The sequence below is a fragment of the Triticum urartu genome, chromosome 2A (assembly GCF_056163025.1).
Source record: "Triticum urartu cultivar PI428250 chromosome 2A, HENAU_Tu73, whole genome shotgun sequence".
Lineage (NCBI taxonomy): Eukaryota > Viridiplantae > Streptophyta > Magnoliopsida > Poales > Poaceae > Triticum > Triticum urartu.
Genome location: NC_141874.1, coordinates 75,588,795 through 75,605,700, shown reverse-complemented (window position 1 = coordinate 75,605,700; position 16,906 = coordinate 75,588,795). Strand labels below are relative to the sequence as shown.

Genomic DNA, 16,906 nt, shown 5'->3' with positions numbered 1-16,906 from the left:
CTGTTCGGATGTTTGTCCTTTGATGAAAAGCTTTTGCGCGTTTGAAAAAAAAAGTTTGCAAATGTCATGCGTGGATGGAGCGGCCGCATCCAATCTTACACCAACACCGGTATGAAAAAAAATTTTAATATGATTCGTGTCCCGTCAGTGCAATAAACAAACCCTAATCATTGGCCATCCTCTTGATATTTTAGGAGGAATCATTCGCGATCAAACAACCGATTTTAAATTGGGCATATACACGTATTCCTGTACGGAACCTGTCGCGGTCAACGTACCATTATTTTGGCTACGGTAAACAACAGGTTGCATTACTTGTATGTAATTATTGCTGGCTTGCTGCCTCTGATGGATCCACGTCGGCGTTTTCAGTCGATCCGACGGCCAAGGATCGTTCAGGGGCCTTTGGCCGCTCGCGCAAGTCAAAAGGGAGTACGGTCGTACTCTCACTAGGATGGGTTTAAGCTGAGCTATACCTCGAGAATTATTGTTTGGGTCCATAGTCAGACTGAATAATGATCAGATAGATAGTCAGATGACATCACATGATTTGGTAACCACCGTGCGAAATATTGGTGGCCGCATAATGGTCCGATGATGATGCCCTGGATGCATAATTGCCATTTCTTTAAGGATCGTATATAATTGCCATTTTGTAACCAGGACACAAGGACTTTTATGGCTTTTTTTAGGGAAATGTCTTCATCATTAGCTTCATTAATTATATCACACTTACATCGCCCACGAGCATCGAAATGATAGAAGTGTGGAGTTGGGTGGTGCTCCGGGCGAAAGCTTGCCGGTCTCTTCCGGCCGATGACGGCGGCAGCCGTGGACGCCGCTGCACCTTCTTGAAGGCGCCGTCGAGGAGTTCACCAGCTGCACAATCTTGAATTCGGTTTTTCAGGTGAAAGCCTATGGCCTGGTTGGGTCGGGCGACGGCGTCGGTATCGTCGCTTCCCTCTTTGTGGCGTTGTTTGGATTCCGTTCGTGCTCTTCATATACTAGACGCTCACGACATTGCGGCCGGCAAGTGCCCAACCGGCAAGTGCCCAACCGGCAATGTGGTGGTGTGACGTCCAGTTTGGCAATGATGATGATGGCAAGCGGTGCAGAGTCGCGATAGGGCTTCGGTTGTTGGTTCTTACCCAACATGCTCGAGGTCTCTTCTACGTCTCGACATGCCGTCGCAGAGTCAGAGCTGCCGTGGTGTGCTAGGTGGTGACGATGACAAGTGGCTGGTGGTATTCGAGGAGGTGTTGGTTGGCGCCAACTCTGCCATTTCTTCTGTCTTTTGGTGGTCTTCTCAATCGGAGCTGTCTAGACTTCTGCACCGGCAATCGTCTGTTTGGCATGAGCCGACATGGGTTTCGGCGTTTGTGGCGACAAGGGCTTCATTGGCGGAAGTCGATGGTGAAGTCGGAGTCACTGGGTGATGACGATGACGCTTGGTGACGACCTCGATTTTGTGGTTCTTCTCTACAGCGTTTTGTGTTTCTCCGTGTGGGTGGCCAAGTCGGACGGTTTTGCCCTGTGTGGGCTGTTGTAATGGTTTTAGCCCGGTTTTTCGTAATTAACCGGGCAACCACCTTCTTTTTTAACGTAATCAATATCCTTAGGGGCCAAGTTCGAAAGAAAAAAGATAGAAGCAGGGAGTCATCCACCCATGCAGAACTCCTAAGATCACTCTTGCGCCAACGTATGTGCAACAGAGTTGGCCTCCCTCGATAGAAAGAATATAAAATGTTGGTAAAACGCTAGCCTGAATGCAAATTTCTTCTTCTATGGCATATTGATCACCTCTATGCAGTCAGATTGCCCAAAAAAAAGGGACTGTCTACTTGACAGTCGACTGGAATCCAATTGGATTACAATCAAATTTTGCACCAAATAGGGAGCTGACACGTGTATGCCCTTTATTTCCTCCTTTGGCTGTATGTATGTCAACGAACAGCAAAAGCAGCGCATTTATGCCATTTATGCATCAGGACTGAAACGACCCAGCCTAAAATCCCATCTGGACCATAACGGGTTTGATGCCCTAGATCCGGTTTCTTAAAACTAGACCACAATTACGCCTGGGCAGTAAAAAGGTCAAGGGATGGGTCCCAATTTTCGCAGTTCTGAAGATTCTTCAGTTCCAATCCCTATTTTGATGCCTAGTGAATTTTCTAAGCTCTGAAGATCAAGAGAGAAATTTTGCCAGGACATGTGAAAACAACAAATGTACTGCATAAATCAAGAGAGGAAACATGAACTGGATAGTTCAGTAACATTGCAAAGCACAAATAAAGCCAGAACAAACTATATAGTAGAAGAAAAAAGCACACACTGTATACGAAACCCACATGAATCAGGCAAGGGATAACTAGATAGTTTAGTAGCATGTGTGCCCACATGCTCACATCCCCAAACAGAATATCCTAATGAACATACACACTGAGTAATTACATTGAAGATCCCAGTCAAAAAGCACAGCACAGCACTTGCTCTATAAAAAACAGTGTAATCACAGTTCAATTTAACTACAAAGATACACCGGAAATACAGTTTAATAACTCTGAAATACCACTCAAATGCCCATTGTAATTACATTGAAAATTCACAGCAATTACATACAGTGTGTTACTCTGAATATCCACTGAAAAAATTACATACACTATAATTACTCTGAATATACACTGTAATTACACTGAAAAAACATTGTACTTACACTGTAATTACTCTGAATATACACTGTAATTACACTGAAAAAACATTGTACTTACACTGTAATTACTCTGAATATACACTGTAATTACACTGAAAAAACATTGTACTTACATTGTAAAAGACAATGTAATGGCAGTTCAATTTAACTGCAAAAAATACAATGGAATACACTATAAAATACAGTATAATATCTCTGAAAATCCTCTTAAATGCCCACTGTAGTTAGACTAAAAATTCACCGTAATTACATTGTAACGTAAACTGCGATTACTTTAGAAAATCCACTAAAATCCCCACTGTAATTGCACTGAAAGTCCATTCTTTTTATAAATAAAAAGCACGGTAACTCTACTGAAATGCAATGTAATTACACAACTAGAAAAAATACACATTATTTGAGCACTTGATATGTCAACACTCAACAGTAGCTTAACTTTCAGCTCCTAATTAATTGCACATCTCTGATATGCAAGCACCTGCAGAATCACCAGACAATTTGCAGAGATCACATGATCTATCTATTCCACAGCACAAAACTGGTCAGTTTGCATAAAAGCACTAGGGACATAGCATAACCACAATATTTAGCATGTACAGTGGCAAAAAAAGAGCATTTCCAAAGTAGTAAATTATAGTAGCTATAAGCCCCAAAACACTGAAAATACAGTTACGAAGCTGTTGAAATTACATATACTAGAAAATCATGTGCACAACTAAGGTTTCTTACACAAATGGGCAGAAATAAAGTACGAGTATACAAATAACCCTAACAAAAGAAAATAAATGGTTCTAAAGTGAATGCACCAACAATGACAAAACCCAAAACATCTAGAGAGGTACATTAACTAAAAAGATAATGTGATTGCTCTAAAATCCTCACTGTAATTACACTGAAATCCTCACTGTAATTACAATTCAAAAGCAGTATAATTCCACTGAAAATGCACACAATAATTGCACTAAAATTTCACTGAAACATACATTGTGCTCAGTACAAATTTCAGTAAAATTACACTGTATTTCTAATAAAAACACATGAGTTTAAGAGACTAGAACATTGTGATTACACTTTAGTTTCAGTAATTTCCATTTAGACTTTCAAATGGTAAAATGGATTCAATACAAATCCAACAAAGATAAACCCAAAATGTTAGGTTCTAAAAGTGCAAGCGGGCATTGTAAAACTAGGAAACTTCCACAACTTGCCTATGGAACTTGCAGTACTAAAAAACTAGGAAACTCACCAGTGTGATACAAATTCAAAAACGTTGCAAACTAATGGAATTCAAATGGAAGTTACACTACTTACTTATGGAACTTACACTACTGATTAGGGAACTCAAACCTATGACTACATGACTCGTCGAGCGAGGCCTTGCTTTCTATAAATACATCACCATTGAATGAGAAACTTAGTCTCTGAAACGACTAAGACAGAAGACATGGTCAAGCTGACGCCGCCCTTGCTCACCTGCCCGAATGGAATAAATATTTCCTTCGTCTAGTCTAGAAGGGAAAAAGACTGGCAGGGAACAGGACCGTGACTCCTCTAAACCATTACATGAAAGAGAAGTTCATTCTCGTCATGATCTTGAAATGTAACACACATAAAACCCTAAGCATCAAATATATGAGGATACAACAACACTGACATGACCATATCAAACCATACTACAGAATGAGTGAAAAACTGAAATTGCATAACACTAGAACTGAAAATTACACAACCTAATAAGGAGATAGCATCTAAAGTACCAACAGCTCATTACAGAAGTACTAGGGCAGAGAAATTCATGAACAAAAAAATAGCTGAAGATACAACACAGACCACCAAACACATACAAAACCAAAACATAATGAATAAGAACATTCACATGACTAAGAACCTGACTTCAGATGAGGGAGGTTTTCCTAAATTACTACTACATCTCTACATCACTTGAACCTAAATTCAGATCAAGGATTGACAATTAGGACATGCATCTACATCACAAGGGCCATTAGAATAAAAATGACTGGTGAACCAAATTCAGAGCAAGGAGCAAGGATTGACCATTAGCGCCTACTTCTACATCACACAGACGAGCAAAATCAACTGACCAGGGCAAAGGAAATTTAGAGCAAGGACTGAAAATAAGCAACTGCATCTAGATCACACAAACATACAGAAACGAACGACCAGGGAACCTACATCTAACCCCCAAAAAACACCCTCTGAATCAAACTCCCACGCTAGCAGATATCAAATCAGCGAGGGAAGAGCAAGGACCTACATCTACATAACAAGAACGATCAAGAATAAAACTAGCAATACCACTAGATCCAGCAGATCAGACGCCTAGGCCAGCACATAGAAAATTGACAGGGGAAACGAATCCACCGCTACATCCATGTACCTACCACTACAAGAACAACAAAAATCGCTAGAGAAAATCCACCGCTACGAGTACACGTACACGTACATTCTATATCAAACACCAGGGGAATCGAATCAAACCAGTAGATCTAGAAGAAACCCAGTGGGGAAAGAGAGCAGACGAGAACAACCAACCGAAACCACAAGGAACTGGATCAGAAATCAAGTTGCAGTAGAGAAGGAGCTCGGAATCGCCATGGTCGACAAGGAAATCGCTAAGGAATCGAAATGACAGAAATGAAAAAAGGAGACAAAGAGGGCTAGGGCCTAGGGGATGGGCACTTGGGCAGTAACGGGTTCGCCCGGAAACTATTACGCGACCGGTAAGGAACATAAAAGGAAAACGCCCGAAAAAAGGCACCTCCCAGCATGAATCTCTGTGCAAGATTGAACGGCCACAAAATTGAATGATGCCCAATTGTAAAACACTCGTCTGTGAAATAGCAAAACCGAAAAATAACCGGGGTATAGATAGGGGCTGCCACCATTGCCCAAAAAGCTTCATCCTGTGGCGTATTGATCACCTCTATGGTGGAGTATACGAAGACTGGGGCACGTACGTGGATATCGAAGCTAAATAGTTACCCTGATTTGGGTGACGAGACCGGGGCACCTACGTAACCCAACAGGCCAAGAGATCAAACGAAGATAGGAGGATATACTTGTCGGCTTGTTGCGAGCCGTGCTGCTGGTCCGGCATACCGTGTCAGGCATGGGCGAGGTTTATCCTCAAGAGAGGGTAGAGCCCCTGGTAAGAGCATCAACAGCCGCCTCTCCTCAAACGACGCGTCCGATCAGTTATGAGAGAAAAAAAAAAGCCGGACCCCATATCTTTTATATTTAAATAGCTACCCTCACCATCTATTTAACATGCAAGCATACCACATCATCGCATTATATGCATGAAAAAAAGATCCATCCTCACTATCATATGTCTCTTAACATGCAAACATGTCACTTTAAACACATGCATGAAAAAAGACCCATCTCAACATGCAAACATACATGAGAATTTTTATTCTAGTATTCTATTTATATTTAATAAATATTTTACAACTATACATTAATCAAACATAATAAATATTCATGTTTCATACAACGAATCACAATGAAATATGTTGTAAAATATTCCCGCAACAACGTGCGGGGTATCATCTAGTTATCCTTATACAATCAGGTTGTCCGCAAACCCTCATATTAATACTAAATCTAGGGAGAATATGAAGGCTCGGGACGCGCCCGGGCAGTCTGCCATGTAAGACGCAGCCCACCCGTGCCATTTTTCCTCTTTCTTTATTCTTTCTTTTCTTTTTCTTTCTTTATCTCCATCAATCACATGCAAGTGACCGTACGTGTAAGGAAGAAAATGAGGAATATCGTTGCATGCACGAACAACTGGGGGCTCAAAAACGGACACGCTCGGGCATAGACCGGGCGCGTCTGCGGACGTTTAGGAGGGCGGATTTGCTAAGCCAGGCTGTAGATGCTCTAATGACGCACGCTAATCTAGCTTTCAGACGGGCATAGGTGGATCCAATGATGATCCATTCTGGCAAGTTGACCACCTTATTCGTTTCTGCTCGCGGCACCGTCACTGCCTCTCGTCCGTCTACCATCCGTAATAAAAGGAAGCGTGAGGTTATCCTAGGATGTCTTTCCATCCCTGGAGGCGTCATTATGGAGCCCATCACCCCCTCGTCATCTATTGAAAGAACATGCGGTGCCCCCATGTTTGGTTTTGGTAATTGATGACAATCTCTATGGACTAATGGTTGCCTTGAGTTATATTTGAAGGTTTTGTCCATAGGCTTTTTTTGGAGTACATGTGTTGGTTTCAAGGAGAGTTTGTGTCGACCAAGGTGCTATTCAAGGAATTATCCAAAGATTGGTCATTTAAAAGTTGAGCTTATTGCAAGCATGTCTTGAAGAAAAAGATTGTTTGATCATTCATGTTTACCTTCAAGACATCATCCAAATGAAGAGAGTTGGAAAGAATCAAGGTTGATCAAGACTAAGTCAAGAGTGAATCAAGTTTATCAACACATAAAGCATACACGATGTACAGAGGGATCAAGTGATCCCATGGTATGGTAAGCATTGTCCATTACGCTTTGTGTACTAACCCATGGTCTTCGTGAGAGTTCTTTGTGGGGTTAGGTTGCGGTGTGCAAATTCAAGTGAAGCATCACGAAGAGATCAAATGCTTGAAGCTTGCCGTCCATTGTGGTGACAATGGACTTGTGAAGATGTGCGGAAGAGTGGCTCACCCATAGTTGAGTATGGGGAAGCAATCAACTAGTCTTCATCGAGCCAACACAATCAAGAAAGGTGGTCCAACTTGAGGGAGTCAAGATTGTCATCATCTAGCTCAAGTGGACCATGTGCAAGGCAAAGGTTTGCCCTTGATAGGTTTTCTATTTTACCGGTCTCATGATGGTAGTTGGGAGACCGGGTCATAGGATCGATTGCCGTACTATCAAGGGGGGATCTCGATGAGTAGCTTGATCGTATCATTCGTAGAGAGCTCAAACCATTGCATCATTGCATCATATTTCTTGGTTATTGTTTAGTTCTATTTGTGAGTCTTAGAGCTTATGGTCATCTTGATGACAAGCTTGAGTTCATCAAAAACGGAGTTTGCATGAATCTTCTATGATGTTTTCGGTGTTGGAGGTTTTACCTGTCTTTTCCGAGGAAGGGTTCTCACCATTTTCTTATGGATCTTTTCTCATTTGCTTCTTATTGATATTTCTATCAATATTGTGTTATCCCATGTCGTTAGCTTTCCAACAAACTTGGTTTCGTTGAATTCGGAGTCCGTTTGCAGAAGTTATGGCTGTTTTTGTAAAGGCTGCAGCGGTACTACCGTGGCTAGAGCGGATGTAATTTTTTACTACCGCTCCAGAGCAGTACTACCGCGGCTCCTAAGCGGTAGTACCGCTCCGGACCAAAATCTCGTGTTTTGCTCAGCGGAAGTAGGCACGGAAGTATTTTTTTATACCGCTCGCAAGCAGTAGTACCGGTACCATTTGCGGTAGTACCGTGAGGTCGGGCGGTAGTACCGTGAGGATGAGCGGTAGTACCGCTCCGGCGGTTCTACTGGCCTTTTGCCTCCTCGCTGTTGTTTTTCAAAGGGGTACTTCCGCCCTAGCGGTAGTACCGCTCTGTGCGGGCTGTGAGCATAACGGTTGAATTTTTCCCCACCTATAAAAGGGGGTCTTCTTCCCCAATGAACCCAATCTCTTAAGCTCGTTTTCCCCCATTGTGGACCTTCTTTGAGCTTGCTAACTCTCAATCCCTCCATGGATTTTTGCTAGTTTTTGAGGGAAAAGAGAGAGGAGATCTAGATCCACATTTCCACCAATCACTTTCTCCTCTTTGTGAGGGGAACCCCTTGTATCTAGATCTTGGAGTTCTTGGTGTTCTCCTTCTTGTTCTTCCTCTCATTTTCCTCCCTAACATTAGTTGCTTCGGTGGGATTTGAGAGAGAAGGACTTGGGCACTCCGTGTGCCCTTGCCATTGCATTTGGTGCATCGATTTGAGTTCTTCATGTGATACGTGGAAGTTACAAGTTGAGAAGCTTATTACTCTTGGTTGCTTGGGCGCCCTAGACGGTTGGTGGTGTTCGGAGCTCAATCATTGTGGTGTAAAGCTCCGCGCAAGCGTCGGGGTCTCCAATTAGGTTGTGGAGATCGCCCCGAGCAATTTGACGGGTACCGGTGACCGCCCCCAAGGGTTGCCAAAGTGTACGGGTTCGGTGACCGCCCCCAAGAGTTGCCATTTGTACGGGTTCGGTGACCGCCCTCGAGGGCCCCTTAGTGGAATCACGACATCTTGCATTTGTGCGAGGCGTGAGGAGATTACGGTGGCCCTAGTGGCTTCTTGGGGAGCATTGTGCCTCCACACCGCTCCAAACGGAGATTAGCATCCGCAAGGGTGTGAACTTCGGGATACATCATCGTCTCCGCGTGCCTCGGTTATCTCTTACCCGAGCTCTTTACTTATACACTTTACTTTGTGATAGCCATATTGTTTCTTGTCATATATCTTGCTATCACCTAGTAGTTTATCTTGCTTAGCATAAGTTGTTGGTGCACATAGGTGAGCCTAGTTGTTTTAGGTTTTGTGCTTGGCAAATTAATCGCTAGGTTTATTCCGCATTTGTTCAAGCCTAAACTGTAATTATTTTAAAGCGCCTATTCACCCCCCTCTAGGCGACATCCACGATCTTTCATCTATGTCATGAACTCTCCGAGTGAAAGCGCAAGCTTCGGCCTTGGTCGGAGGGGCATCAGCAGTGGTCCTCGTCGCTCACCCTTTGGGGGTGACGCCTTAGAGGCCCAGTCTTTTGTCTATTGGCGGTTCCTCATGTGGCTTCGTAGCTTCGCCATCAGCTACGCGAGAGCAACCTCGGGGCCGGTATGGAAGTCAGAGCGGCGGCTCCAAAAATCTCGTGCGTCTTGTGTTGGCTTTGGTTGCTTAGGCAAAAGAGCTTTCGACTGGGCTAGTTCGCGGCCTCGAGGTCGATGTGAAATTCGGAGCGGTGGCTCCAAAAATCTCCAGCGAGTAGGATGTTGGTGCTGGTCGGTTGGGCGGCAGAGTCATGAGCTAGAGTTGTGTGTAGCCTTGGCGCCAGCGCGAACACCGAAGCGGTGGCTTCGAATTTGGTGTTGTATTGTAGTGTCGTCTCTTGTCACTTGGGTGGCAGGGTCATCGGCTCGGTTGGTGCGCAATCTCGGGATTAGTGTGTGTGGGTATCACAATTGTATCAATTTTCAGGAAGTTTTTCTTTTCTGAATGAAAAGGCAGGGCTTCGGTCGGTTGCAAATGGGAGGTACTAAGACATTCGGGTTTATCCATCGCGTCGGCATAACCACCATGAAAATGTCAGTTGGCACATAGTGATGTGACCATGCCTACCTTTTGTCATTAAAGCACAATGGACCTTGTTGATAATGACACATATAATTTCCATTTTTCTTTTTCAAGACAAGAATACGATACAAAAGAAGAAGAAATTGTACTCCTAATTACATACAACACAACCATGCAAAAAAGGTGCATACAGCAGAACACAAACCGTGTGTCCCCTACAAGCATATGTGATTCTAGAGAAGACATACAACTGAAAAGACCTAGCTTGAGCCCCCTTGTCTGTAAGGACCTATCGGGCATCACAGAGCAGTGAAACTTCATTGTTACATACCCCTTCGTTCGGAATTACGTGTCGCTTAAATGGATGTATCTAAACTAGAATAAAAATTTCTCGACTCTATCTTCATCCTGATCATCGTGGCCCACGGAGCCATCACCTAGGCATCCATCGTGTTTTTGTCCGGTGGGTCGACATGCAATCCGGTTGTCTGACCCTCGACATGTCTTGGCAGCGATGACGATAATAACACCATGTGTGTTTCGGTCAGAGGTTATCTATCATCTTTCATTTTTATGTTCCTAGTCTTCTCATAACAATGATGCAACGAAGCAACAATTGATAAGCTTTCCTTGCAAGTCGTGTGTTTCAACAACAATGCATTCAATGATTTCAGGTTCTCAGATGATTGAGCGGTTGGCTCAGGTAGTTCTTTTACAACCTCTGATATTAGTTTAGCTTTTGCATGTTGGTTTAATAAGTATTTTCACCAAAATACAAGATGGAAAGTCAAACATGTGAACCATGAAACTAAATTTGGCAATTTAGGCACTGTTCAGTAATGGTCCGCTTCTAGAATCTGCAGAGTAGCTAAATGACAACTTCATCATTTTAAACTACAGCTCCGCCAACTCCTCTTCGGGAGTTGTGGAGCGAAGCATTGCTGAACAGCCCCTTAAAGAGAACCAACTTGCCGCTAGACCGTTAGAAGGGTGATTGTACCCCCAATCCATTAGGGATCAAACCCCAGATTTAACACATGTGTGTCTCACAAAGACGGATATTCTTTCAATGGGAGGTGGTCTTCCCATCGACGGCAAGGCGTGGGTGATGACTTCGTTAATCTCTAGACCCATCGGTTGAGTCTCAAAGTTGCCCATATGGGTAGGATGTGCGGATTCATGATAAGCGCATGTGCGTGTATGTGAGCATCTATACTCTTTTGTTTCTTAAAAAGAAAATTGATGACTTAAAAAAATTGGGATCTTTTCCAGATGGCAGGAGGGAAAGAAAGCAGATGCAGGCGAACCGTTGGCCCGCGACGATGTGAGTGATGCACGCAAGCCTACAAGCGCGTGTGAAGAGTGAAGACGTGTCGTGGGGAACGTGCTATCGTGCCATGGCCGACGCTTATCTCTTCAGATATCTCTGCACGGGTAGAGCCCCACATGTGTAATGTGTTGACGTACGGTTAGTCTAGCTTTCGGGCGTGTCCAGATCGATCGGCTGGCGGTCCATGATGGCAACCTAGCTTGGCGGGCGTATGCATGGCCCGTTCTGTTGCGGCAGTGTCACACGCCCATTTGGGCGATGAGCCATGCATCTTTAGAGCATCTTCAACGGCCACATAAAAATTACGCGGCCAATAAACGTTATAGCGCGCCACTATAGCATTTTTAATGCGCGTGTACCAACTTTGCTTTGATAGACGCCCAAAAACGCGCGCCTAAAATGCAGATAGTGTAAATTGTGAAGCGCGCGCAATCCGGCGCCTAAAATATGCTGCACGTGATAGTGTTTTTGAGCGCGTGCCCAAAAACTTTTAGCGCTACAGCTTCTGCTGAAGCTGCCCGGTGCCAAAAAAATAAACTTTTAGTGCGCGGAGCTTTTTTTGGGCGGCTGTTGAAGATGCTCTTAACTGGTTGCCACGCCAGCTGAATGATCAAGTGAAGGGGAGGTTGGAAGTGATGAGTAAGCCACGGCTTAATAAACGCTAAATTGCGAAGTCTCCAATTTTGACGAGACCGGCTGCGCAATTTGTTCGTGGTTTAGTGACTCAACCAGGGAAATTACATGGCCACATGGGCCCGCTAAAGCTTAAGAAGGAAACCTCAATTATGGCCACATGTACATTTCGCATTGATTTTAGATACAACGATTTTTTTAGTTGACCTCAATATTTTTGCGGGTGAAATTTCCGATCTATTCATAATCGATTATGACAGTGCAGAGAACTTCAGAGGTAACACAAATTACAACAACCAGGTCTGTGAATCACCTAGCGACCACTACAAACATTGAAGCGAATCGAAGACGCGTCGTCATCATCGCCAGCCCCTCACCGGAGCCGGATAAATTTTGTGCGTGAGTGAAGTGCAATTAATTTCCACCCAACACTCAAATATTAACACCGTGCGTTATGAGTGCTTAGAGCATCTCCAGCAGCAGACCAAAAAATTTAGAGATCTAAAACTGATTTTAGGGCGGAAAGAAAAAGTTTTTGGTCTTTATAAAATTTTCAGCTTTTCTAGCAAACCAAAAATTTAGCCTCTTCTTTTACCACAAATAGCACCATGAAAAGTAGCACAAAGACCCCCAAAGCATAACATGAGATTACAATCAGGTTCTTCGCCCTCGAAAATGTGCACGGGCACGCAAGTGCGCGGGCACTCACCTGCCAAGTCCTGCCGCCCACTTGTTTTGCCCCGTGATTCACGCAGTAGTTCATAAAAAAATCTCAAAAAGTTTGAAGTTTCAACGATGAAATTTACGGTTTTTGCATCTCAAACTGTCAAGTTTCAACCAATTTCAAAGAAATAATTTCAAGCAATTTTTTTGTCGGTCATAGACACAAAAATAATTGATTTTATCGGTCGCTCGTACTAAGTTTCAACATTGAAACTTAACTTATTTTAAAAAACCATCAAAGTATATTCAAAATGGATCTCATTTGAATGGACTGGTTATGAGAAACATGAATATGAAAACAGAACTTAATTTGAAATTTTCGTTTAAAATATATAAAACTTTGAAAATTGAAAGCCAAAATAAAAAGCGGACACGAGGGACATGCGTTCCCCCACACTTGCATGCCACAGATCCTCACCCTCTTTGCCCTTCACCTTTGGCCCCGTGTCACCATCTTCGATAGTCACCGTCGGCGACCATCATTGCCACATTTGTGTCTCCCGCGAGCAAAGATGAATTGAGCTTCAACAAATCCTAGTCAATGCAATTGGGGAGCCTGCAACAGGAGGGTAGCCAGTCAGCGGGAGAGGGGCGGCAGAGTCGCGGCCGCCACGTGGGGAATGGGATCTTGGCCCGGTATGGGGTCGGGCGCCGTATCGAGGCAAGATGTTGGTTGGGTGCGGCAATTCTCGCCGAATCTGTAGTGGGGCATTGTTGGATGTGCGTCCTGACAGGAATGAGTGGTTGGGTGGCAACGTGGCTTGGGGCAGCCGAGGGAGTGGCGACGGCGGTTTAGGGCGGCCGAAATAGGCCACGACGGCGGCGCGAGGAGGTTGCTGCGAGCCTGCAGCTGGGATGTTTCGGATCAGGCGGTTGGGGTTCCTAACAACGGTTTTGGTTGGTCGATTGCTAGTGTAGACCCAGACATACCATTCTTATAGCAATTTCTCTTCGTCCGGGTAAAAATGGTCATCATGTTTTGGCCCCAGAAGCCAAAAAGAAAAAGGAAACCGCTTTTGGTTTCGACTCCGCTTTTTTCATTGATTGCAAATTTTTGTTGATAGCTTACCAAACTGACCACTTGGTTCAGCTACGCTTTTCGTTCTGTATAGTTGGAGATGCTCTTATGGCTTAGGTCAGAGCGACACAATGGTGCACAGTTTAGGCTCGCGGTGATGTGTTGATCATACGTAAGGTCCAACTATTTGTTGGTACGATGGGTTATTGATATATCTAAATCTAGTATGCCAACAAATTCGCCTCGGATTTACTCATTTCTCTTCGATTCCTCCCCTTTTCTGTATTTGCAATAGTAACCAAACAATTCAGCTTCAAGCTACGTGAGGCACATTGCTTTGGTCAGATGAAGATTGACATGAAAGACTTCCACTACCTGGCTTGAGTTGGCATCTTTGGTGTTTTAGTTTGGTGCAAGGTTCTCTTTTCTATCTCTATGATGCAGAATGTGGCCGAAAACTAACATATAGGCCCCACAAGCCGGTGAATATATTTGGGAAAGATTTCATATGTCTGGCTTGAGTTGGCATGCTTGATGTTTCCTCTTTTGTGTGAGGTAGTTTTCATATCGTTCAACCATATTTTCACCAAAATTATCAACATCTAGGCAAATGAGATGAGAAGTTCCCAACTTACTCAGGGAAGGTAGCTTGAATTACTGCTTTTTTAAAAAAAGGTTTGAACATTTTTAGGAAAGGGTGTGGCTAGATCTTAGTCGACCGAGACTTAACGAAGTCTCAGTTAAGTGACACAACATATAAGAAAGAAAAAGAAAAATTTAAAATGAAAATTTGCACGGATCTCCACATAAGAGCTCATGAATATATGATCGACTGAGACTTCGTTAACTCTCAATCGAGCTTTAGCAATCCCGTTTAGAAAATGTTAGCTAAAATTTAAAAATTGTCCAAACTTTTAAACGGCTGGGCACAATGAGCTAAAAAAATATAATTGATTACTGAGACATGCCAATTTGGACCACTCAAGCCTGTTCAGTTTCTTTATAAGGAAAATTGATCAAAAGTTACAAAAACTCTCCAAAATTTCAAACAACCAAGTACGACGGGTGCGTTCGTGTGTCAGTGGAGGCAGGCGGGTGGGAAGGGAGGTGCATGCATGCATCTTGGCACGATCGCCTGGGTGAGATCTACTCTTGCGAGTGAGCTGCGTTGAAGTGTGTGGTGCGATTACACTCACACATTGCGTCATTGCCTACTGAATATCAAAGAGCAGGGGCAAATGGCGGCATGGCGCGGAGCAGGCCGAGCTACGCCGCAGGTCTCTTCCTCCTCCTGACCCCGTCCTCCCCACTCTCTCGATCCCCCTCTCCGCCGACCTCACCGTGAAAAAACGGGACCTGTACCGTACCTAGCGGTACGCCGGCGCGGCACTTCGTTTGAGTAGTGACAGTGAAAGAGGCCCAAAGGGCCTGGGAAAGGAACGTAGCGGCGGAGGCGGAGGGAGCGTTAGGTCAAGTCACGGGCATCTCTCATTGCGCCGCCACCATGTCACGCCATTTCTCCTTCATCCCCTTCTTCTCCCTCTCGCAGATTGGGAGAGGAAACATGAACCGCTGGTTCGTGAATCTGCTGGTCAACAAACTGCGTGCCCCCCGACCGGCCTTCAAACCTTGTTCCACCCTGCCGGGTCACCAAGAGGAGCAGCAGATCCAGCAGCCACAAACCAGGCCGTGGACCACGAGGGACGGCTCCTGGGAGGCTGCCTTCGCCGGCCATATCATTCGACTGGCCCTGCAGGCGGCACCAAACCGGGTGGATGCATTTCATGCCCTTCAAGAACAGCGTCTTCTCCGTGGACCACGAGGGCCGCACCATCCTCTACGACGCCGCCTCGCGGTCCGTCCGGGCGACGCCGCTCACCAACAAGCCTAGGTCGAAGACGATATCCTTCACCGTCGGCGACGACCTCTACGTCCTGGCCAGAGAGCCTGGATCGCCGCCCCAGTCGCACCTTTTCCAGGCCCTCGTCCACGGCCGCCGGCCGGGCTTTCTCCACCCCGAGGACTGGCACTGGCGCCCTCTACCGCAGCCTACCTTCGATTTCCCTGATGACGACGAGGACCCGAGCAGCTACGGGCCAGAGGAGGCCGTGAACCCCTACGCGGTCATTGCCTACACGGTGTACGGTGACTCGCGGATCTGGATATCCACTGTGGCGGCCGGCGTATACTCCTACGACACGGTGAGCGGCCGGTGGAGCAAGGGCAACGCGTGCGCGCTGCCGTTCAGAGGCCGCGCCGAGTACGTCCCTGAGCATGGCCTCTGGTTTGGCTTTTCACGTGAGGGCGAGTAGCTCTGTGCGGTGACCTCGCTGAGGCACGGCCGGCGCTGCAGAAGGTGTGGGAAGACCCACCTCCTGCCGTTGGGCTCCGGCAAGTTGTGTGTGGCGTCGGTCTACACGAAAGCCGAGAGCTTTGCAGTGCTATCCGGCGTGGAGGTTTTAAGGGTTAGCAGCACACGAAGACTCCTGATGAACAAGTCCAAACGTTACAGCTCCGGCCATGATGAGGTCAAACTGGTCTGATTCTAATTCCTACTACCTCCGTCCTGATTTATAGGCCACCTTTGTAGTTTATGCCAAATTTTGATCAAAGATTTAGCTAACAAAATGCTAATGCATGTCAACAAAAATTGTATCGTTAGGTTCGTATTTAAACATAGTCTTCAATTATATAATTTTTTATAACATGCATGAACATTTTGTTAGTTCAATCTATAGTCAAAATTTGACACAAAATATAATAGGGACCAATAAATCAGGATGGAGGTAGTACTGTTGTAAGCGAGTAGCGAGGTATACTTACACTATTAAATTACAACTTTCCGACAATTTACTACAGAAGTTTTATCCGATTTCTTATAATGATACATGATTATTTTTTATTTACAAATATTAATTACCCTATTTTTCAAGACAATGTAATGTTATATTATATCTAATTTTCATAAAATATTTTTAAAAACACATGGTTATTGACTCCCGTCTTTCAGACCAGGGTTGGTTGGAAAGTGAGGGTCGAGCCCGATCTGAATGTTGGGCTTGGGGCCGGGCCTGTCGTGCCGGGCCTCCCATGCCTAGGTTAACTTCAATATATGTCTGGTTAAAATCATGTTGTGCTTAAATAAATACGTTACATACAATTGGTTTGGATAGCAGTTTAAAAATAGATTATGTGTGC

The 16,906-nt window shown here is 44.7% G+C and overlaps 1 pseudogene; it reads left to right on the top strand.

Moving 5' to 3' along the window:
- Positions 1-15,113: 15,113 nt before the first annotated feature.
- Positions 15,114-16,251, top strand: LOC147983869 (uncharacterized; annotated as a pseudogene).
- Positions 16,252-16,906: the final 655 nt, after the last annotated feature.